This window comes from Pleurodeles waltl, chromosome 8 (assembly GCF_031143425.1).
Source record: "Pleurodeles waltl isolate 20211129_DDA chromosome 8, aPleWal1.hap1.20221129, whole genome shotgun sequence".
Lineage (NCBI taxonomy): Eukaryota > Metazoa > Chordata > Amphibia > Caudata > Salamandridae > Pleurodeles > Pleurodeles waltl.
The window spans coordinates 598127356-598150779 of record NC_090447.1 but is presented as its reverse complement, the minus strand read 5'-3'; positions in this window follow the sequence as shown (position 1 = coordinate 598150779).

The window sequence follows — 23424 nt, the reverse complement described above, 5'->3', positions numbered from 1 at the left end:
GAGAAAACACCCAGAAGAGAGACCCTAAATAGCCCTGAGAGGGGGATTGGCTACCTACCCAGGTATGGGTCTCTGACATCACCTGCTGGCACTGGCCAGTCAGAGGTCTCTAGAGGGTCCCCACACCTTGGAATCCAATATGGCTAATGCCATGGACACTCTAGAGGAGCTCTGGGCACCGCCCGTGGGATGGTGATGGACAGGGGATCAGTCACTCCCCTTTCATTTGTCCAGTTTCACGCCAGGGACTGGGGGAGTCCCTGAACTGGTGTAGACTGGATTATGCAAGGAGGGCACCGTTTGTGCCCTTCAAAGCATTTCTAGAGGCTCTGGGAGGATACCCCTCCCATGTCTGTAACACCTATTTCCAATGGGAGAGGGTGTAGCACCACTCTCCTAAAGGAAATGCATTGCTCTGCCTTCCTGAGACTGGGCTGCTGAATTCCCAGGAGGGCAGACACCTGTCTGTGAGGTGACAGCAGCTGGGGTTGCAGTGAAAACCTCAGAGAGCTGGTTTGGCAGTCCTGGGGGTCCATGGTGGAGCCCCCAGGGTGCATGGGATTGGCCCCCCAATACCAGATTTGGAATGGGGTGACAGATTTAGAATGGGGAGACACCTAACATGGCCATTTTCAGAGTTAACATTGTGAAGCTACGTTTATATATGGACATTTATGTAGTGCACTTATGTAATTGTATCCGCGCACTCACGAAGTCTGGGGAATTGGCCCTGGACAACGTGGGGGCACCATTGCTAGTGCAAGGGTGCCCTCACACACAGTAACTTTGCACCTAGCCTTCAGTAACAGAAGGTTAGACATATAGGTGGTTTATAAGTTACTTAAGTGCAGTGACAATGGCTGTGAAACAGGGTGTGCACTATTTCACTGAGGCTGCAGTGGCAGTCCTGAAAAAAGGTTTGTATGAGCTCCTTATGGGTGGCAAAAGAAATGCTGCAGCCCATAAGGATCTCCTGGAACCCCAATGCCTTAGGTACCTAGCTGCCATATACTAGACACTTATAAGGGGGGTCCAATAGGCCAATTAGAATTGGAATATGGAGTTACTAAACTATAGTGACACATTTGGTAAGTAGAGAGAGCATAAGCACTGGAGTTCTGTTTAGCAGGATCCCAGTGACCCAGGCAAAACACACTGACAAATAGGGGTTTGACTATGAGCACTGGGGTCCTGGCTAAAAGGATCCCAGTGAGACTGTAAAAACACACTAACAAACAGGCCAAAAGTGGGGGTAACCGTGCTAGAAAGAGGCTACTTTCTCACATAACCCCCTCCCCTCCTAATGAAGGACAATAAGGCTAACCTTGGCCAGTTGAGACTTTATTGTCTAAGTGGTGATAAGTGGAGAGTAGATCTGCAGTAGAGTGGTTACTCCCTTTATCATCCACTGTATGGTTACTTCCCTGTGGGGATGTAAACCACCCTGTTTTGAGATTTTTACCTAACCAACAGTGTGAGTGTAAATTCTCAGAGTTCCTATTAGTATGTTTTAAAGTTGGGCATTGGGATTGGTCCACAGGACCTATGTCAAATGCAGTAAATGCTAGACAGGGATGCTGTCTCAAGAAAGCCATACCTGGGAAAAAACTTTGTCCATATGGCTGTTAGACAAAACCAGGTTGCTGTTTCTCTTGAGTTGGAGCAGGGCAGGGCAATTGTCCTATAAGCTCCACACTAGGATAGGGCTGCTGTCCTAAGTGTTTAGAGGCAGTGCAGGGCTGCTGCACTAAGGTTTCTCAGGGAGGGCTGGAGGGATGCTCCATATTTACTAAAATGGTGCAATTTCGCACACCTGGTTTAGTAGTTCCACAGAGAGGTACTTTTAACTCTGAGAGTCCAGCTGTGGTGGCTGAGGGCCCCTTTGGTACAGGTTACACCCCAGGAGAAGTTTCTCCCACCACAGGAATGGTATCCTTAGTGGTAGGGTAGGGAAGGGCTACTTTGATACCCTTTTTACCTGTTGGTGGAGAGGCATCCTGAGATTTAAGGCCTTTTTCTCACCTTTGCTTTTTCATTTCACCTGAAATGAGAGGAAGCAATTCCTCAGGGATACCCAGCATGGATGCATGGGTCCTAAACTCTACCTCAGCCCAACCTGAGTCCTCAAGGTCATTACCTAAGAGACAGTCTACAGGTAAGCTAGGTGATACCACCACCTGCTTTGGGCCAGTAACTCTACCCCAACTAAGTTGCACTACAGCTAGGGGGAGAGACTGAGTGGAGTTGTTGACATCGGCAACTTGGTACTTCTGTCCAAGGAGGTGTTGTGCAGGTGACACCAAGTTTTCAGTCACCAAAGTGATATTGGCACCTGTAGGCCTGGGCCTCAACATCATTTATTAAAATTGACGGCGTGTACTGGTCCATGTTAAGGGGACAAGCAGCCAAGGTGGCAATGCCAGTGCCACCAGGTGTGGGAGAAACTGTCTTGGGAGTGTCTACCTCACTTTCTACCACGGACACAAAAGTAAACCAGCCTATACCCTTTGTTTGACTATTGCCAGTAGTCCCACCACTATTACCACTACTGCTAGGGGCACTAAAGCTTGATGTATTACTGGTGGTAGGCTCAGGGGCTTTACCTGGGCAGGACTTATCCCCTGGACTATGGCCTTTACCTCTGCACACACAGCACCAGGGCTTTTTACTGTGTGCAGAGTGAGAAGAAGAGGAAGATGATTTATCCTCACCCCGAGGAGTGTTTTGGACCTGAAGAAGGATTGCTGTGCTTACTTTTATCCCCATGCTTGTCCTGAGATTTTTCACCATCTTTCTTCTTGCTGTCCTTGTCACCCCCTGTATGAGCTTTTCTACTCACCCTTGTTCTGACCCATTTGTCTATCTTCTTTCCTAATTCTTGGGGAGAGGTCAGATCTGAGTCCACAAGATATTGGTGCGACAAATCAGACACACAATTGTTAAGAATATGCTCTCTCAAAATCGGATTGTATAAGCTTTCATAGTCAGTCACCCTGCTGCCAATCAATCAACCTTCTAAGGCCTTCACTGAACAGTCTACAAAAACTATCTGATCCTGTGAAGACTCTTTTCTGGTTTCTCTGAACTTGATTCTATATTGTTCAGGGGTTAAGCCTAATCCATCCAAGAGTGCACTTTTCAGAACATGGTAGTTGTCCGAGTCATCTTCTCTGACAATAAGGAGTCTGTCTCTCCCCTTGCCAGTGAAAGACAACCACAGGATAGCAGCCCACTGTACCTAAGGGACTTTCTAAACTTTACAGGCCCTCTCAAGTGCAGTAAACTACTTGTAAATGTCACCCCCATCCTTGTAAGGGGGGACAACCTTGTGCAGGTTTCTGGAATCAAATGTGTGTTTTCTAACACTGGAGTTTCTGAAACTACTGCTGCTGCTGCCACCATGGGCAACTAACCCCAACCCCTGTCTTTCCCTTTCCACAGCCAGGGATTCCCTGTCTAAGGCCAACTGTTGCTGCTGTAGCCTCAGTCTTGCCTCCTCCAACCTTCCCTTTCTGAGTTCCCTATCTAGGGACTGATCCTCAGGGTTGGATGTGCGTGACACCTCTGACACAGAAGTGACATGGGAATTAGCAGAGGAAGACCTTTCCCTAACTTAAGTAACTCTAGTGACCTGGCCTCTAGGTGTGAATGGTGCCCTACCTGTGTGACCTCTTCCCACTACCAGCTACACTAGGAAGTTTGTTCATGGAAAGATCTGTGGAAGGACCCTCCCCTGGATCTTCAGAATGGTCTCCTGAATCTACCTGGGTGGAATCTCCCGCTTCCTCCCCCTCGGACTGTACCTGACCACTAGAATGTCCCCGGCCATCTAGCAGGAAGAGATTCAAGAGAAATTCCTTGCTGGGGTTCTTCCCAATCCCTAAACATCTTTCTAAGGAGAGACACCTCATACCTTTGAAATTCAATCTTTCATAAGGTGCCTTTACAACCCTTGGGTTACCCTCTACCACAGATATAGTGAAAGAAAGAGGTTAGGGAGAAGAGTAAAAAGTAAGCAAACTATTTGGCCTAACTTTTTAGAGAAATGAAAAACTTTTCAAAACTTTTAAAAAGTTTGTAAGAACTTTTTAGAAAGTGAAAAATGATTGCTAGGTACAATTGTATATAGCTCTGAGTATTGGAGTACACTTTTCTTGTAGGAAGCACTAGTATAAAAGTGGTAAAGCAATTGCAAGTACTTATCCCACTGCTGCACCACCAGTGTAGGAGGCTGGCCTGGTTTGTAGTAGGTACCTAAGGTACTTACACCTTATACCAGGCCAACTTATCCATTATTAGTGAAATGTAGGCAGTGTTCTAGCAGCTTAGGCTGTCTAGAGGTAGCTGTAGCAGAGCAGCGTAGGCTGAACTAGGAGACATGCAAAGCTCCTGCATTACCACTATAGTTACACAGTACTTGTACACAATAAAAGACAATACTCAGTGTTACCAAAATTAAAGGTGCTTTATTTTAGTGACACAAGGCCAAAAAATATCTTAGAGACAATTCTCCTTCTGGAGGTAAGTATTATACACAATATATACACTAGTAACCAAAATCAGGTAAGTAAACTCATAGAATAGTGCAAACAGTAGAAAATACAATAGAATGCAATAGGCCTAGGGGCAACACAAACTATATACTAAGAAAGTGGAGTGCGAATCACAAACTCCCCCCTAGGCAAGTGTAGTGTGTAGAGGGGCGCTGGGTATGTAAGAAAACACAAGTAATATACCCCCACCCCAGGGCCCAGGAAAGTAGGAGTAAAGTACTGCAAGTTTCCTCAGGACACACTACAAGTCGTGATAAGAGATTTTGCAAGAACCAAGTAAGTCTGCAATCAACCACCGGTGGATTCCTGGATCTGAAGGCCTGTAAAGAGAGGAGAGCAATTCCAGAAGTTGCAGAAGATTCTAGGAAGAACAGGTGCCCCTGCCAACCTAGAAGATGGTGCAAAAGTGGATTCTCCGGTAAGAAGAGTACAGAAGAGCACCAACGAAGATGGCTGCGGGTTCCTGCATGGTGCAGGAGATGTCCCACGTCGAGTTGTCGGATGCAAGGTGTTTGCATCACTCGATTCCACCAACAAGCCTTGGTTCATGCAATTTCGCGGTTTGCGTCAAAATGGAGCTGCCTGGACCCAGGAGGGACCTGGGGTCTCAACTCGGACTGAGGAGACAGAGGGGGCTCTCAGCACTATAGAAAGCCCACAGAAGGCCAGGCAGCACCCACGGGAGTCCCAGGACATAGGGACAAAGAAGATGCAAAGTGCGGTCATCGCCGCACAACAAAGGAAGGTCCCACACCGCCGGAGAACAACTCAGCAAGCTGTGCATTGCAGGATGGAGTGCTGGGGACCAGGGCTAAACTGTGCACTAAAGATTCTTGGAAGAAGTGCACAGACGCCCAAAGAGCTGTAGATGACGCAGTGCACAGGGGTACTATCACAGCACGGGGAGGCAAGCTCTTACCTCCACCAAATTTGGACAGCTGGACCTTAGGACAGTCTGGGTCACGTTGCTCCACCACCTGTGTTCCAGAGAGCACGCTCGTCATCAGGAGAGGAGTCCCAGAGTAACGGTCATCATCATCATCATCTCAGAAGGGTGCCTACAGAAGCAGGGAAGTGACTCGATCACTCCACAGGAGATTCCTTTGATGCTTCTAGTGCAGGATGAAGACAGTCAGTCCTCAGAGCGGAAGTTGCAGGTCACAGGAGTCACCCTGGATACTTTGTTGCAGTTACAGCGGTTCCTGGAGGAGTCTGCAGGTGATCCGATGGTCAGAAGCTGAAGCAGAGGATGCAGAGGATTACTGGAGGAGTCTTGCAACGTGAATTTGAGGACCTACACAGAGAAGAGACCCTAAATAGCCCTGAGAGGGGGATTGGCTACCTACCCAGGTATGCACCTATCAAGAGGGGTCTCTGACCTCACCTGCTGGGACTGGCCACTCAGCGGCATCCAGAGTGAACCCACACCTTGGAATCCAAGATGATTAATGCCAGGGACACACTGGAGGAGCTCTTGGCACCACCCCTGGGGTGGTGATGGGCAGGGATGTGGTCACTCCCCTTTCCCTTGTCCAGTTTTGCGCCAGAGCAGGGGCTGGAGGTCCCTGAACCAGTGTAGACTGGCTTATGCAAGGAAGGCACCTTCTGTGCCCTTCAAAGCATTTCCAGAGGCTCTGGGAGGCTACCCCTCCCAAGCCTGTAACACCTATTCCCAAAGGGAGAGGGTGTAACACCCTCCCCCCAAAGGAAATGCATTGTTCTGCCTTCCTGGGATTGAGCTGCTCAGTCCCAAGGAGGGCAGACACCTGTCTGTGAGTTGGCAGCAGCTGGGGCTGCAGTGGAAACCTCAGAGAGCTGGTTGGACGGTACTGGGGGTGCATGGGATTGGCCCTCTGTTGGAAAGTGGGTTACTGGCGGTGGTAACTATGAACCTACCACTGGCACTAAGGCCACTAACCAAATACAGGTTCAGTACAGGTCCCAGTAAATTAGCCCCTTGCTCAACCCTTGGTAGCTATAACCGAGCAGGCAGGCCTAACTTAGGAGACAAGAGTGTAAAGCATTCAAAAATACCAATACAGTAAATAAGTGAAACACAACACACAATAAAAATCCCACACCAATTTATAAAAATAGGTTATATTTCTATGAGTAAATAGACACCAAAACGACAAAAATCCAATGTTGGGAATCAGAGATATGAATTTTAAAAGAATAAACACTTTCTAGCGCTTAGAAACACAAAGTGCCAACTTTACCAAAATTCTCCAAACTTCAGGAGGTGTTTCCTGAAGTCTTCCTTGCAGGTACAAAAGGTCCAAAACACAAACCCAAGAGTCTGGAATCTCCGGGTGGGTCCTTGGAACCAGTGATATGAATTTTTAAAAGAATAAACACTTCCTAGTGCTTAGAAACACAAAACGCCAATTTTACTAAAATTCTCCCAACTTCTCCAATCTTCAGGAGGCGTTTCCTGAAGTCCTCCTTGTAGGTAAAGAGGGTCCAAAACACAAATCCAAGGGTCCGAAATCTCCTAGATGGTCCTTGGAAAGGTGGACCACAATTCCTGCAATGCACCTGGCCAAATCCTTAAAAGTCCACTGGATGCACTCCAGGCTAGGGACTTTTGCTGGGGAGGATGCAGGTGAAGCTCTGTTAACCTGTAGCTGCGGGGAGTCCACTCCTGAGTCCTTCTTGAAGCAAGGCACTGTCCCCAGGGCTGTAGTACCAGATTGTGCAGCAGGCGCAGTTCACTGCAGGCCAAGGGTGCAGATCAAGATTCCAGCAGGGCAGTCTTTCTTTCTCTTGTAGTTTCAGGCAGCAGATCAGAGAAGCTATGCACCTCTCACATATTTATTCCCAGCTCCTGGGCAGCAGGAAGGGGGGGCCCAACCAATAGAATGCAGCCTGACGCCCAGATGCATGACCACTTCCTGCAAAGTGTGGCATATTCCTGCCCCAGAAAGCACAATTTTTCAAAAATCCATGATGTCTGAAACTAAGAGCTGACTAAACCATCCTCCAGTGTGGCTCATTTCCATAGCTCTCCTCCTTCTAACATCTGCAAATTCCTTCCTTAATCCTAGTATCTGACTGAGGGGTCCAGAAGGTGAGGGTTAGGTGATCTGGCATTCTCTCCTCTCTTGCTCTCCTTTGAGTTTATATATTTTATTACCCCTCCCCCTGCTCATGCATTCCTGTGTAGCCCCTGAGCTGCCCTTCACCAGATATGCTCTCCCCTGGACAGCCACTTAGCACTTAATCAAGCAGCTCTGCTAATCATGTAGCACTGACCAATCAGAAGGGACAGTCAGAAGGCTGGATTTTGGCTTACAGAAAGAAAAGCCTTATAACTTAATTTCTGTACAAGTTGTGATTAATTCACCAATGTCCAATTGCTGGATTTATCAAAACAAATCTTTTAAGTCCTTGAACTACTTATCTGCGCTTTTCCTTACTATTTTTACCATGAAAATACCATATCGCAATGATAGCTTATGAAGGCAAGTATCTATAGTGGGGGAAAATGAAATGGTCAGTTTTCCCTTACCTGGGTTTATAAAACTTCTTTTATAAGACCCCTGCTTATGGTTACATGACCCCCGCCCCTGGGATACCTAGGGGGGATCCTGGGGGTACCTAATATGTGAAAATAAGGTAGATCATCACATTTAAAGTGCCCAAAGCACCAAAGTCGAATTGGGACACCATTTCCATGTAAATGCAGTCTGCAGAGTCAGGCTGCATTTTAAAATGACAGAAAACCTTCAGCAGTGCCCACATGCAAAGGGCAGCAATTCTGCTGGGTCTCTACTTCCAGGCCCTATTATATAGGGGCTTATAGGCAGATTGTACACCCTTGCCCATTATATACTAGGGACTTACAGGGTCTGTCAGGACAAACAAAAGGGTACACTAATACCTAGTGTACTCTACTACAAGTGTGTGTTTTAACATAGCACTGGCCTGGGTCTGGCTAACAGAGTCCAGGGCACAGTCAGAGTCAGTTATCATCAGCACCAGTCAGCAACAAAAAAAATGGGGATGAACAGGGCAAAAAGATGACTTTGCAACACCCTCCAATACCAACACCAGATTTGGAATGGGGTGACAATTCCATGATCTTAGACACCTCACATGGCCATTTTCGGAGTTACCATTGTGAAGCTACATATATGTATGGACATATTTGTAGTGTACGCGTATAATGGTATCCCCACACTCACGACGTACGGGGAATTGGCCCTGGGCAACGTGGGGGCACCTTTGCCAGTGCAAGGGTGCCCTCATACACAGTAACTTTGCACCCAGCCTTCAGTAAATGAATGTTAGACATATAGCTGACTTATAAGTTACTTAAGTTCAGTGAAAATGGCTGTGAAATAGTGTGTGCACTATTTCACTCAGGCTGCAGTGGCAGTCCTGAAGAAAGGTTTGTCTGAGCTCCTTATGGGTGGCAAAAGAAATTCTGCATCCCATAAGGATCTTCTAGAACCCCAAAGCCCTGAGTGCCTAGGTACCATATACTGGGGTAGGTCCAGTGTGACAATTAGAATTGGAACATGGAATTACTAAACTCTAGTGACAAATCTGGTAAATAGAGAGAGCTTAAGCACTGGAGTTCTGGTTAGCAGAACTTCAGTGACACAGTTAAGCATACTGACAACACACACATAGGCCACAAACTATGAGGCCTGGCGTCCTGGCTAGCAGGATCCCAGTGAGACAGGCAAAACACACTGACAAATAGGGTTTTAACTAGGAGCACCGGGGTCCTGGCTAGCAGGATCCCAGTGAAACAGAAAAAACACACTGACAAACACTCACAAACAGGCTAAAAAATGAGGGTAACCATGCTAGAAAGAGGCTACTTTCTCACAACATCTTACTCAGAAGAAGAGTTCTGAGTATTTGTGGCATATTTAGTGGACAACCCTGCCACTTTCTTCTTTTAAACTGTGCTTTTTGTTGTGGAGGTTTTTCTTCCTTCTTCATGATGAGATCAGAGGAGCGCTGGGAGTCCGTTTTTGGTTTAACATACTCATTATGTCTGCGTTTGCCTCCTTCCCCTCTCCCTGACCGCTTATCTGTAGAGTTCTGAAAGGAATGAGAAGGACCTGTATCTGAATATTGATGCCTATCAGGCTGTTTAATCCAAACACGGTTAAGTAAACTGTAACGTTTTTTCGGAAGACTCTGAATTTGGAGATCCAGTCCATGTTTTAGTTTAGATCTAACTTTGTTTTTATCCTAGTGCCTTTTTAGAATACTCAGGTGTCTGTTTGGTATTATCAATATCAGATTTGCCTTTAAGCTGTGGCTTATTAGGCCTGGTTCCCAAACAAAATCATTTTAGGTAGTTCGCTTTCTTGATCTGCTGCGGGAACCAACTTGAGTCATTGGCGTATCACCAAAGAAGTTGCCCTTTAATATTAGTTAAAATTATTGAGGACACTGGCAAAGTTGCCAATGAGTTTCAACCCTCAAATCCAAGACAGAGCCGCTCCATGTTTAGCCTGAATCTGTTTAAGGACTTCAAGTAAAACTGCAATTGACGGAGTTCCCGGAGCAATGGTATAGATGAGAGCCACATGTAGTATACTCCCTAAAAAGGGGGGAGCCGTACCAAGTGGAAGATACATAATGAGAATTCTAAATTTATCTTGGAGTCCCGTATGGGAAAACGCAGCTTCAAGCTGATTTGTTTTTTGTGCAATCCAAAACAGAATTTCATCATGTTTGGTAGGGATTTCATTCATAATGGCATTAACAGTAACTGGACAAATTGCAGGCAGAGCTGTATCTGCCCAGCTTGAAGAGCCCTTGCTGGGGCAGCAGTTAATGTGCACATATTAAACTGCATCAAATGTAATACAGTCTAATCAAGTAGTGTAATAAAGCAATACTTTTAGTCTGGTTGAAATTATTTGTATGTGGGTAGGGCCGATCACCTTCTAAGACTGGCAAGGTTGCCCCTACATTACTTAGAGGACGCAGTCTTACATTTTGAAGTGTATGTTGGAGGGCGCCTTCGACCCAATTATGCTGCTCCTGGTAAGTTAAAGGTATTTCCAAACATTCATAAGGTCTATATGCAGCCTGAACTGCAGCCTCAGTGTATGTGTGAAATATTTGTGAATTGGCATCGACTGCAAGAAAAGAAACCCAGGAATAAAAAACTTCACAGTTATAAGCTTCATGTGCCTCAATCATGATGGTAACATCTCCACCGTCATTGGTGAGCTCCCATCCAGTTAAAGGATTAGTGACAGCTTGTCTGCAATTAACAGTAATAATCACTAGTTATGCCAAATTTTATGAATGGAATTCAAAGAAAGGAAACACTATAGAGGGGTGAATCCTTTTAAAAAATAGGCTTGATCAACCTACAGATATAAATAGGTGCACGTATTAAAGCTGAGGAGGATAAATCCTTGTCACCATGGACGGCTCCACATAAAGACAATCAAGGAGCTTTGGGCACACGCAAGAAACTACTCAGGAGACCAGTTAAATAGGTACCTGACCTAGTACGTTGGTAGAGCCATGTAATACGGTTCCCACGAATTTAGTCGGACTGTGTATTAGATCAAATAAACTTCACAATACAGAAACTTAAACCTTCTTATATCATCAATAAATAATGGTTTGCTTTTGGCTAGTGCACAGTACCACATCCAAAACCCCTGATCTTTTAAGGTGATAAATGTTTTTGGTAACCTCGAACATGACCAATCTGATTACAAAGGAATTTGTGGTTACAGATCTAACCCTTTTGTTTGTCTCATCTGCGTGCCCAAGTTGTCACAAAGGAAAGATACTAAAATGCATTTTCAAATATGAATTGAAAAGATCTTATCCTGGTTAATAAAACATGAGCTGTGATTATTAAGCAGATGTGACACATCATTGTAATAAGCATTGTTAGAATGGTGAAAAACACAAACACTCAACTGTACCTATACCCTAAAGGGAGCATGGCAGGAGTGCCCTTGTGCCAGACTTCTTGGAATGATCTAACCCCATACCTTGGCATAAGGTGTCAAGAAGTTGACCTTAGCGCAATAGTGAATGCACCTGTCTAAGTGTGTATCCTTTCAATTTCTCCGGCACAGCTATTTTCCTTCTCAGGATGAAGGTCGGAGTCAGCAGGGTTGCATCTCAGTCACAGCTCACAGTAGTTCCAAGATAACTTCAGTGTGAAGTGCCTCTCACAGAGTTCAGTATGGACGCTGTATATATAATAAAACACTATACTTAATGTACTGTGTCAGAAATGCAGAACAGAGTCTTTAGTTAGTCTGGAGAGAAAGTCATCTCCTACGAGCACAAAAAAGTATAACAAGGGCATCAAGTTCTAAATGCGTGACCCTGGAACTAATTAAACAGACTACATGGCAACAATGCCTACCAATAACAAACACGTGTCGGACACATTCTTGTGTTTGTGGAAAATATGTGTAAATTAGTTAAAAGAAAAATTAAAATGGAGGCTAAATGTAAACCTACAAGAACTGCAGAACAGGCTGAACTGGACCCAAGGAGGAGCGGTGAATTGTTCTCTTTAAATTTCTCCAAGCCTGAGTCACTATTTGCTCCAAACAAAGGGCATGTTAATAAGGGACTGCTGCACATATGATGAAAATGCAGTGGAGCGAAACTAGGCATGGTGCCGAAGTACCACATTGGTCCCAACTGCCCTACCCAGCCATTCGGTCATTCCCAGACCTCAACAATTCATGTGCTTCATTGCATCTTGACCGCCCAAGATTAGATGTTGTAGCATTGGTCTGACGTCTTGGTGGCAAGATATCTATCATCCTGACCCACAATGGATGCGAGTACAGTACCAGGCGGCATGAGGTGTTGACTGATCACAGGGCAAGGACGGTACTCGAAAATACTTGTTTTCTGAATGCCTCTATCTTTTTAAATTCTCTGTCTAGTGGGGTGGTAGAGAATAAGTTTGGGTTCCGGTGGCTGGAGGATGCTGTACCACTAACCTCTCCAAGGTGGGCTGTTGGAGCAGAAAATCTGAGTCCTGGGAGTAGGCCTATGCTGGCTTGCCACTTACCTGTTCAGTGAAAGGCAAGATCCTGTCTTCATTTAGCACATCAGTGAGGGCCTCATTAAAGGGAAGGAGAGGTTCCTGGCTGGTTTGTGCTGGATTGAGGACTTCCTTCATGAAATTTGTTTTTCCTTCCTGAAAAGGCAGGTTGAGATCCAGGACCTCCACCACTATAGCGAAGATGACGACGTCTTCAGTGGCCATAGCTTGGTTAGGGGAGAATAGTCCAGTGTCTGCCGAGGTGTAACGGCCACTGGAATCCTGAAGGCCTTCAAAAACATTCCTGTCATCATAAAAGTATAGCATTCATCATCATGCTTTGGGTATATATGTGTGTGGGTTGTAGTGAACACAGTGTTGTATTCTTGGTGGGATTGAGCCGCCCAATCTGACAGAACTACTGGATCTGGATATGGCATCTGTGACTTCAGTATTGAGGCTCAAGCTGGTGACATCAGTTGAGGCACTGCCATTAGCATGAAGCATTGCACCGAGGATGGAACCGTTGGTGCTCGGCTTGAGAAAGGGCACAAACTCGACTGGAGTTAAAGAGGCTTGGTCATCAATGGGGATGAAAATGCCAACAGGGCTCTGACTGGCAGTCACAATGGGTCCTTGGGGCCCAAAAGTGCTCCAGAGGGATCCTGAGGGCTACCAAAAGTCTTGTTCATGGTCTCTCTCAGCTGACACATTTTGTCACCTGTAACTGTCCGCTGGGTTAGGAGGTCAAGCAGCAGCCCTTCAGGAGTCCACTCTGCAAAAAGGATTCAAGGCCTGGTTGTAGCAGGTCAGGCAACTCTGAAAGGTGCAGGTGGCGGGATGTCAGTGAGCCATGTGTGTCTAAAGTGGCTTTTGAGATTTACTTGAACACTGCAACTCTGAGTTACGATTGATTGCATGAGCAGCCTCGCAAAACAAGAGTGCGTCAAAACCCTCAACCGCTTCTTCAACTTCTTACAGAGCTTGGCAACTATGAGTTTAGCTTTGCGGCCATGGATAGCTTTTCTGTTAATCTTCATACAGCATGGACACAAATCCAAGTCGTGAGAGATGCTGAGGCACCAAAGGACAATGTTGTGGGTGTTTGTCACCAACAATTGTCGGTGTCAGTCACAACATGGCTTAAAACATGTAAATATCCGTACACCATCAACTTACTTTTTGAGTTTTCCGGAGGGAAAAATTCTGTCAAATCAATAGCACGGCTAGCTTTGGATCGAGATCGGAAGGTACAGAAAAAATGAAACTGTTGTCAGCACACTGAGGTGGTGTATATCGGGTTAACTACGTCATGTCCAGAGTTAAGAAATCCGACCTGGAGCCACACAGTGCTACCTGTTGGCACGCAAGGCAATCGTTGAAAGGTATCCAGATCCAATAGGGTGCCTGGGGAAATTCACAAGTTGAGGAATCTGCGCTTAGAAGTCTCTATGAGAAATAATCTTTTTGCCTTGAAAATTTACCCATTTTGTCGATGTAGGTAGCTGCAGATTTGGACCTGGCTCAGCTGCCACCAAGTATTACCGACCCAGTGAGTCCAGGGTGGTGTGACTTGCGTTGGTCCCACTATGATTTCTTACTACGAGTGCGCTGCAATCCTCAAACTTTGGCTAAAATCATACATTTTCCTCACATTTCCAAAAGGGAAGGGTCCGGAAGCTGTGGAGATCCACAGAATTCCTACTACCCAACGTTCCTGCACGCCTCACAATACAAATGGTGCCCCACATGTGTGGTTGGGCCTGTCACCCATGGCTCAAAATGCAATGCGGCAATATCAACTTTCCGCTAAGAAAACAGATGCAATTTGACAATGTGGGCAGCTCTGCTAATTGGGCCTGGCTTCAGACGCTAGCTGGGGAAACTTACTAAACCCAGGCATTTCTTAAAAATAGACATACAGGGGGAGTCCAGGATGATGTGACTTGCATGACCCCACCTTGAATTCTTTCCAAGAATACCCTGCAATACCTCAAACTTTGTCTAAAATCACATTCCTCAGATTCCTGTGAGGGAATGTTCTGGAAGCCGCAAGGATTTGAAAAATTTGTGTTACCAAGCATTCTCACACTTCTACCTATAAACATGGTATTCCCCATTTAATGCTGGGCCAATCACCCGCAACATGATAGGGTCCACAACACTGTATCTAACATCAACTTTTTGCCATCAAAATTGTTCCATTTTGGTGATGTACATAGCTCCTGTATTTTGGCCCCAGTTTGGCTGCGACCAAGGACCAGCTACAAAACCGAGGCATTACTGATAACTAGATACACAGGGGAGTCCATGGTTTCTTAGCCAGAAAACTGTGTAAATCTAAAACTTTGCCTAAAATTATGCATTTTATGCAAGGGAAAGTTACTGAAGGTGTGGGGATCCACAAACATTCCTATCACCCAGCCTTTACCCACTTCTACTGATAAAAACAGTACTTTACTTGTGTGGCTGGAATGTTCTAGCTAAAGCAACAAGAGAGGGGCCCCACAAGCAAGGGGACAGAGCACCTACAGAATCTATCAAGTCACAATTTCCTCTTGAAGGTTTACCTATTAAACTTGCATACTGACAGGGATTCACTCATCCCTATCATACATTGCAAACCCTTAATTTCCACCCAAAAATGTCAATTTTAGTACCATCAAAGATGTCAGATTGTAGGGAACTTTAATATCACTAAAGATAAAAAAAAGCATACAGTTTTTGATCAAATTTGGCAATGAAAAGCTTTGTTGCATCCGGCTACCACTTGGTCAGTTAGTTGTCCCACCCTATTTGGCTTCAATTAAAATACATAAACAAATATCCAGCATAAATAATAAAATAATTAAACAATTACAAGTATTTACATTTTGTTGTATGTTAAAAAAGATATCCCACTGCATTGCCTTCCACACTCACTGTACTCCAGCAAGACTGTCACATTATTCACCTTACTTTTCTTTCCATGACTGCAAGGTGAGAGGAGTTTATAAAAACCGATCCATATTATAAAAAAAAATGACCAGCAATTTGTCACTGACATAGCTTGACATTTGACCTCTTACTTTGAAAAGCAGCAAATGTGACAAGATAAATGCAGAATTTAAAGACCGCTTTATTTTTTGCTTGGACTTTCGCAACCCACCAAAAATTGTCTTGCGACCCTCCAGTGGGTCACGACCCACAGTTTTGGATATGCTGATCTAGGCACATATTCAACCACTCTGATTCTTGGAACAGTTGCTTGCTCTTCTGCAACTCACTGCTGATTCTGTACGAAAGTCACCTGAGTTCCTGGAGAATATTTTTTTTAAACAAAATAAACATTGAAGGATAATTAATGAGGCAAATGCGAAATATACAGCTTTCTAGTTGCATTATAAGGCTGCAACATTTGATCAGATCGAACTACAACTCCCATATGCTTGTTGTACTCGATAATGTATACGAGTTTGTGAACTTCTGCACTTCAAACAGTCATGCTTTCATTGTGAATAGTTGTTACCATGTTCACAATGTTTCTGTCTGAAACTTTCACAGCAAGCAATCCATTGCTATGCAATGCACCGCTCTGTCCCATTTGCCGTTTCTTACACACGAGCTTTTTAAAGTAACCTTAGTGGTTAGGGCACATTATGCTACATGCTACAGTGCCCACTTTGAACAATTCTTTGAACAACTGCACTTGTGTAGAAATTGTTAACATAGAAATGGTCACCTTTGCGAAAAGTGTTCTGGCAAGTTTCCACACAATCTACACACTAGTTCCAAATGTAGAAGCACAACCATGGTAGTCAACTGAAGAATTCTCACCATTGAATACCCTGAAAATGAATGAATATCCCATGCACTTTCACACACCATAAATAATGTAATGCCATTGGGGTGCCCAGGCTGAGCTGGCCAAGATGGCGGACGGGTTTCAGTAGCGCTCTGCCGATCTGCCCGACAATTGCTCATAATCCTAGTCAGTGGATCCCAGAGGGGAAGGAGTGGGTGATATCACTAAAAGACCCAATAACCAACCCACCAGAATACTGCCCTCTTTTCACTAAAGGGCTCTTGTTCTGGTAGTGGGAGTATCACTCTCAAGACTCCAGCGTGCCTCACACCGGCAGGCCAATTGGCAGTGTGGAGTACCGCAACATCGCTCTCTGTCCAAGGAGGGCTGTGCCACAGCTAGGGAGCCGCCAGGAGTGTCTTCTCCTAAAGCAGGTGTAAAGCCAAACAAAGAAAGGGTGTCCTGAAAATGTCAGTAAAGGAGCGGGTCAGGAACAAAGCCAAACTAAAAAGAGAAAACAACCCACCTCCAGTTTAGGTTCCAACCACGGAATCCCTTAAATGCATATCTAGGCGTCAAGCATTAATGTTGTACATACAAGGACAGTGATAGACGTGATTGTTTTTATTTGTTCATATTCCAAAATATATTCAACATCATAATACATCATTTTTCATAAATAGTAGCACCTGAATTAATACTCCCTGCAAAAACCCAAATTCATACCATCATTCTCACATCAAACTCGTTGACTAAAATGAAAGAGAACAACGTCAACTGATAAGTGTATTGCGCAGAAGTTGTTTTCTAAATTCGACTATTTGCAATCTTTACTCATTCAGGTTTTTGTTACATTTATAAGAATTGATTGTAGTGTACCAATTCCAACCTTTTATAAACCGTCCTCCAAATCCAATAATCTATTTAATACATGTTCTGCAGTATCCAAAGAGAGAAATGATAAATAAATACTTTTGTCCGGCCAATAGTCGTGTCGATGCGAGTTTCGGTGCCTTGTGAACAGACCGGTCATACACTTTCTTCAGGGCACGTAATACATCCACTGTAGCTGGTTGAAAAGTATACGAGGGAGAATCTGGACCTATCTTCAACAGATCTATAAATCTAAAAACACAGATAAATAGTTGCTTATCAATATCCTACCACGGTGACTGTATCTTCAATCATACTGGTAAGTGAAGTGGACCCACGTATACCTGTATGGCATGACGCTAACTTCAAACACATACACACCAATTGTGTATGCTGTAGCAGCCAATAAGATTAAGGTGACGATGGGTATTGGCCGTTGTCAGCCACAGAACACCAAGTTAGTCTGTGGCCCTATTTCTTCATGTTGACTGTTATCACCATCTATTTACTCGAAAATATCCATTCCAAAAAAATCAAAACAACAACATGAAATGAGACAAAATAACCAACACAGACTTACAAATGCTCACCCGAGAGGCGTGACATCAATGTTACATGCTCCAAAATATAATTTTTAGGCAGCAAGGAATTCATTACCACGGGGAAGGAAGGGTGGGGGGAATGGACAGAAAAACAGGAGGAGAAAAAGAAGCTCACCAAATACTTCTTTGCAGTTAGGATCACGTCAAAGGTGGCAAATAATATTCCCTGCATAGAATCCACTCCCCTGATAGTAAAATGCCATAAATCTAAAAAAAACACAGGCCAGTCTCACTCATTTGTACCGCAACACTCACTTTCCTCCGAGCATGCCTGTTAATTTTATTTTGAGATGCCTAAAGATAGTTCTATGGGAAAACTTTTTTGAGTTTGATGGAGACATATAAACAGCTGAAAATTGTTAGTATGGGAGCAGCTTCTGCTCCTAGTGTAGCAAACATCTACATGGGTCTTTTTGGAAAGAAGTTCATATATAACTAGGTTGCCCCTTTTTTTTTTTTTTAAACGTCAAACATTGGGCCAAGTATATAGATGATATATTCTTTGTGTGGGCAGGGGAAATGGATTATCTCCAGGAATTTGTAGAATGGCTCAATGTATGAGATGACAACCTTAGATTCACCCTGAACATCAGCAATCAAAAAGTATAATTTTTGGACATCCTCATCTATGCAGAGAGTGGGCAACTCCAGGTGTTCCTATATACCAAAACCTACGGCTTGTAATACCTTACTGCACTTTGAAAGTTTCCTTCCAAGATGCCAATGTCAAGGTATTTTATTTAGTCAATTCCTAAAAATTAGGGGGAACTGTAGTTGCATAGCAAAATATCTGTAGCATACCACCTTGACTCCTCCTGATATCTCGCCCTCTGCACTGGCATCATAATCAAAATGCGCGGAGTACTGCTACACCAGCGGGGTACCCAGGCACAGCTTATCCACGCATTTTGGGGACATCATACCGGGCAAATCGGACAGCAGAACATTCGCTGACGCCATCAGCTGGCGGTAATCAAATAGTAGACTTGCCGTCCCACCAACAGTCAGAGGCCTCCTGGCTCCCTCTTGGCAACTCTTCCCCCACTCTCACCGGGTCATTGTCCGGACCACCTGGTAGGGTCTTTGGGGGTGGCAATTGGAGTTTCCACCTCTCTTGGCCTTCTCATCCTCCTGCACCAACAGCACAGTAAAGACTGCGGCAGACAACGTCCCATACTTACCGCCCTGTCTGTCCTGGTAATAACTCCCAGTCTTTGTCCAGGAACTGTCAGCAGCCATGGCACGCTTTCCTTCAAGAGACCAGTGGACCTCCTCACTACACCTAATTCTTCCAACCCTGCGGGAATCACCCTCCCCTTGCCTGCCTGGATCCAACACTCCAGGTACCATTTCCTCATGTTCCCATTCTGGCATGGAGCGATCACTAACGATGGGCAGACTCTGCTCCAATATCACAGCCCGCCTCCGCCTTTGACGGGCACACTGTCTATGAACCGGACATCGTTCAGCCAGGAGGTGCCTCCACTTCCAACAAACTAGACCGGGTCTCGACAGAGACCAGACTTCGCTCTTTAACTGCAGAACTTGACTTCCTGCAAGATAATCACCAGAAACTTTTGGATAAAGTCTCAGAAGGTGAGAAAACCCTCACTACTCTACAGCCACTCACAGCAGATCCCCAGACTTTAATCCAGGACTAATGAGACCGAGTTCAGTACCTCAAGGACAGAGCAGACGACCTGAGAGAGTTCTACCGAAGGAGCAACATTTTAATTCTGGGGCTCCCAATGAGGATTAAGGGATCGGACCCTCTAACTTACCTGGAAAAACGGTTTAAGACTTTTACACCCAATGCAGAACTCTTCCTCTTCTACTCATTGGAAAGAGCTTATTGTGTGCCAACACGATGGCCTTCCCGGAGGCTCATCCCCATCCAATGCTGGTGAAACTTTTGCACTTCAGAGACCGTGAGGCAATCTTTCGTGCTGTCTGACGAGCGACTCCCCTTTGTGTGCAGGACAAAGCGATGATGCTATTCCCTGGTTATACCTGTGCTGTCCAAAGTCAATGCTCCTCCTTCTCTGAAGTCAAGAAGAGACTCCGCCAATTGGGTGTGAACTATTAATTATTATTCCCAGACTGGCTCGTAATAATGTTGGACAGCACCATCACCTTTTTCACAGACCCAAAAGAGGCCTGGGACTGGGCAGACCGCCATCATGGTGAGAAGCCTTGGTCATACAGCAGGCCCACACAGACCTCCTCAAATCCTCGAGGCTGGAGTTGGGGAAAGCCTAGAGCAAAGGCCACCCCTCAGCAACCATTGGCCTTCTCACTCAATCTGGAACAAATCATTACTAACCGCAGATGCGCCCTTTAGGCAGTAGCCTGGGCCATGGGCACCACCATGGCGGTCACAGACAATAAGTGAGGTCCGCAAATCTTCTCTTTGGATGAAGATACAATCCGGTCGGAGGATAATCCAAGAGATTCACAATCTCCTCCACTGGAGACACTGCAAAATGAGGATACTCTTATTTGACACACAGACCCCCAAAGTATTGCACCCACAGTTATAACACAGCACAAACCCCCCACCATTGATTTGCATGACCGGCGGTGTACCAAACTATGCACACGATCATATCACAAGTAACTCCCTTAGCACTGTGTGCTCAACACCTGACTATCTCCCAAAGAGCCCTTAGCGCAGTTGTCTCAAACGCTCGAGGACCACGAAAAGGGCATACGTCACACAACACACTCCCCACAAGCCCTGCAAAATGCTTCCTTGCATATAATGGACACCATGGCCACTCTATTGTTAGTTAAATTGACATGTTTGGGCTTACCACCGTTGTGATGGGCACCCTGTATTGGAACTATTCTATTCCCAAGTTACCATTGTTTCCCCAGTGCATCTCCTCCCACACATCATCCTTTTAATGGGTGGGCAAACCCTGTACCCGCTACTGGGCAAAATCCAGATGCTATGGCAGAATGACTCCTCCTTATAGAGAAACCCCCCTACCAAGCACCCAACACTATTATATGTCACCATGACTCCTTCGACAGACATACGCTTTGTTACATTGAACATCAGCGACATGCACATTGCTAGGAAACTCTATGCTATCTACTCATATGTTAAGAATCAAAGGGTGCAGGTAATCCTACTACAGGAGATACAGTTCTCGGCTGGGGATCTGGACTTCTTACGCAAACATTGGAGAGGCCACATCTACGCTACAACTTATTCAGCATACACGCGGGGTGCCCTAATATGGATCTGCCTTGGCGTCCTTTTCCAAGAACTGGGCTCAGCCACAGACAGAAAGGGCCGTACTCCCTCCGTGTAGGCTGCCTTGACAGCCAACCACTTCTCACAGGGGGCCTTTTGAGACCCATTATCTGCAACACTCGGCTTAAAACCCACCTACCACTGGTGCTGGGGGAGACTATAACTGCACGCTAGACCTCACCTTGAACAGATCCCACCCACCACTGCCCTGCTCCCCCCACAGACACAAGCGGACCGATTTGACACCTGGACCCATCATTGGTCGCTAACAGACGTCTGGCACTCCCAAAACCCAGGAACCAGGCTGTAATCCTTCCACTCCATACCCCATAAGCTATATGCCTGACTTGACCGCTTTCTGTGCTCTCCCCCTCTTTTGCCACTTGTTCAACACTCAGACTATTTAGGGCGAGTAGTCTCAGACCATGATGCACATATACTGGTTATTCGCTGAGTACCCCCTCATCTCCCAATTCCCACATGGAAACTACCATGGAACTATTGGACGACCCGGTCTTCAGAACAAAGCAGGGTGACCACATTTGTCACTACTTCTCTGAAAATTGTAACACAGCCTCCACTCGGGTGTTGGACTGGGACACCTTCAAGGTGGTTACAAAGAGAGTCTGTATCCAGAAGATTGTATGGATCCACAGGACCCTAGAGAAGAACACAGTACATGCCAAAAAAGAAACTTGCCACCCTTAGTAAAGATTCAGACAGCAACCCGCCACTTACCTCACAGCTAGCAAAGGCCAAAAACAATTACATGACTCTCTTAGAAGATCTGCGGTGCTATAATTTCACTGCCCTCCCCACCTCCAAAGTGCATAGTGAAGGTGGCAAAGTCTGCAGAATTCCAGCATGGCTTATTTGACAAGAGTCGGCCACACACCCAATAACTGAAATAGCCGACCTCCAGGTACCACAATTCACCTGCAGGTAGATATATTACAGGCCTTCTACGATTACTTCTCCTCTATATCCAAAGCACTACCAACCTCCCCGTCGAGCCCAACTGAGGTCTTTCTTGCAAAGATCCCCCTTTCTTCTAGCAGAGACTCCCTAATGGCAGCAACCACCACTACTGATGTGACCCATGCGGTTTGTGATCTTGCTCGGAACAAAACTTCAGGCCTTGACGGCTTGCCCTTAGAGTACTATAGCTCTTTTTACCCCTAGTGCACCCCCCCCCCCACACCTCACAGAAATGTATAAGGCAGCACTACACACTGGTGGACTCCCACACTTGCTGTGCGAATCTCTCCTGCTTCCCATCCCCAAGCCAGGCAAAGACCCTATATGATTGGCTTCCTACAGACCTAACGCTTTCCTCAGCACATACTACAAAACCTTAGAGAAAATCCTTGCTGGTAGGTATGCCCAAATCCTTCTGAGCCTCATCCATGCAGATCAAAACGGCTTTGTGCCAGAACGTAGCATCTCCCAAAATATACACTGACTTTTCCACATACACGAGCAGGTACGTGGCCACTTTCCAAGAGCGGCATGCCTTATCCTTGATATGGAGAAGGCATCTGACACTCTAGCATGACACTATCTTTTTGCAGTTCTCGCCTACATGGGAGTAGGGCCTAAACTATTGGCTTACACCTGGTTGTTGTATTCTAATCCAACCTCCAAGATCCAACTGGGTCGCCTAGTCTCGACTCCCTTCTCAGTCAATCACGGCACAAGATAGGGGTGTCCACTCCCTCCACTCGAATTCACGCTTGCAATGGAGCCCCTTGCCATTCGTCTGTGCAGAGAGGGCCTGGAGTGGGGTAACCCACTGGTGGATAGAACGCACACGGTGTCCCTGTATGCTGATGATCTGCTCTTGTACTTACAAGACATATCAATGGATCTTACACCCCTTCAAACCACCCAAACACATTTTGCTTCTGTTACTGGGCTTTGCGTCTATTGGCCAAAATTAGCTGCATATCCGTTGTGCCCTGACCAGCTGCCGCTCGAGCTTCATCTGGGCAATGTCCACTTAAACTGGCACGTGCAAGGGACCTGATATCTAGGGATCTATCTGTATCATACCCCTACAGACATCTATGAGGGGAATCACCGTAAGGTCGTAGCCAGAATTAAAACCAAAGCCCACTTCTGGAAGTTTCTCACTTTGGCCCGTACGGCCAAAATAGAATTGGCAAAGATGGTCGTCCTGCCCTGTTTTCTCTATTATTTTGCAAACCTTCCTGTTATCCTCCCACTCCCTTTTTTCCAAAGAGTAGATACTGTTCTATCCAACATTATCTGGGGCACTAAAAGCCACTGGGTATCTCTTACTAAACTACAAGTAAAGGCAGATTGAGGGGGCTTGGTCACCC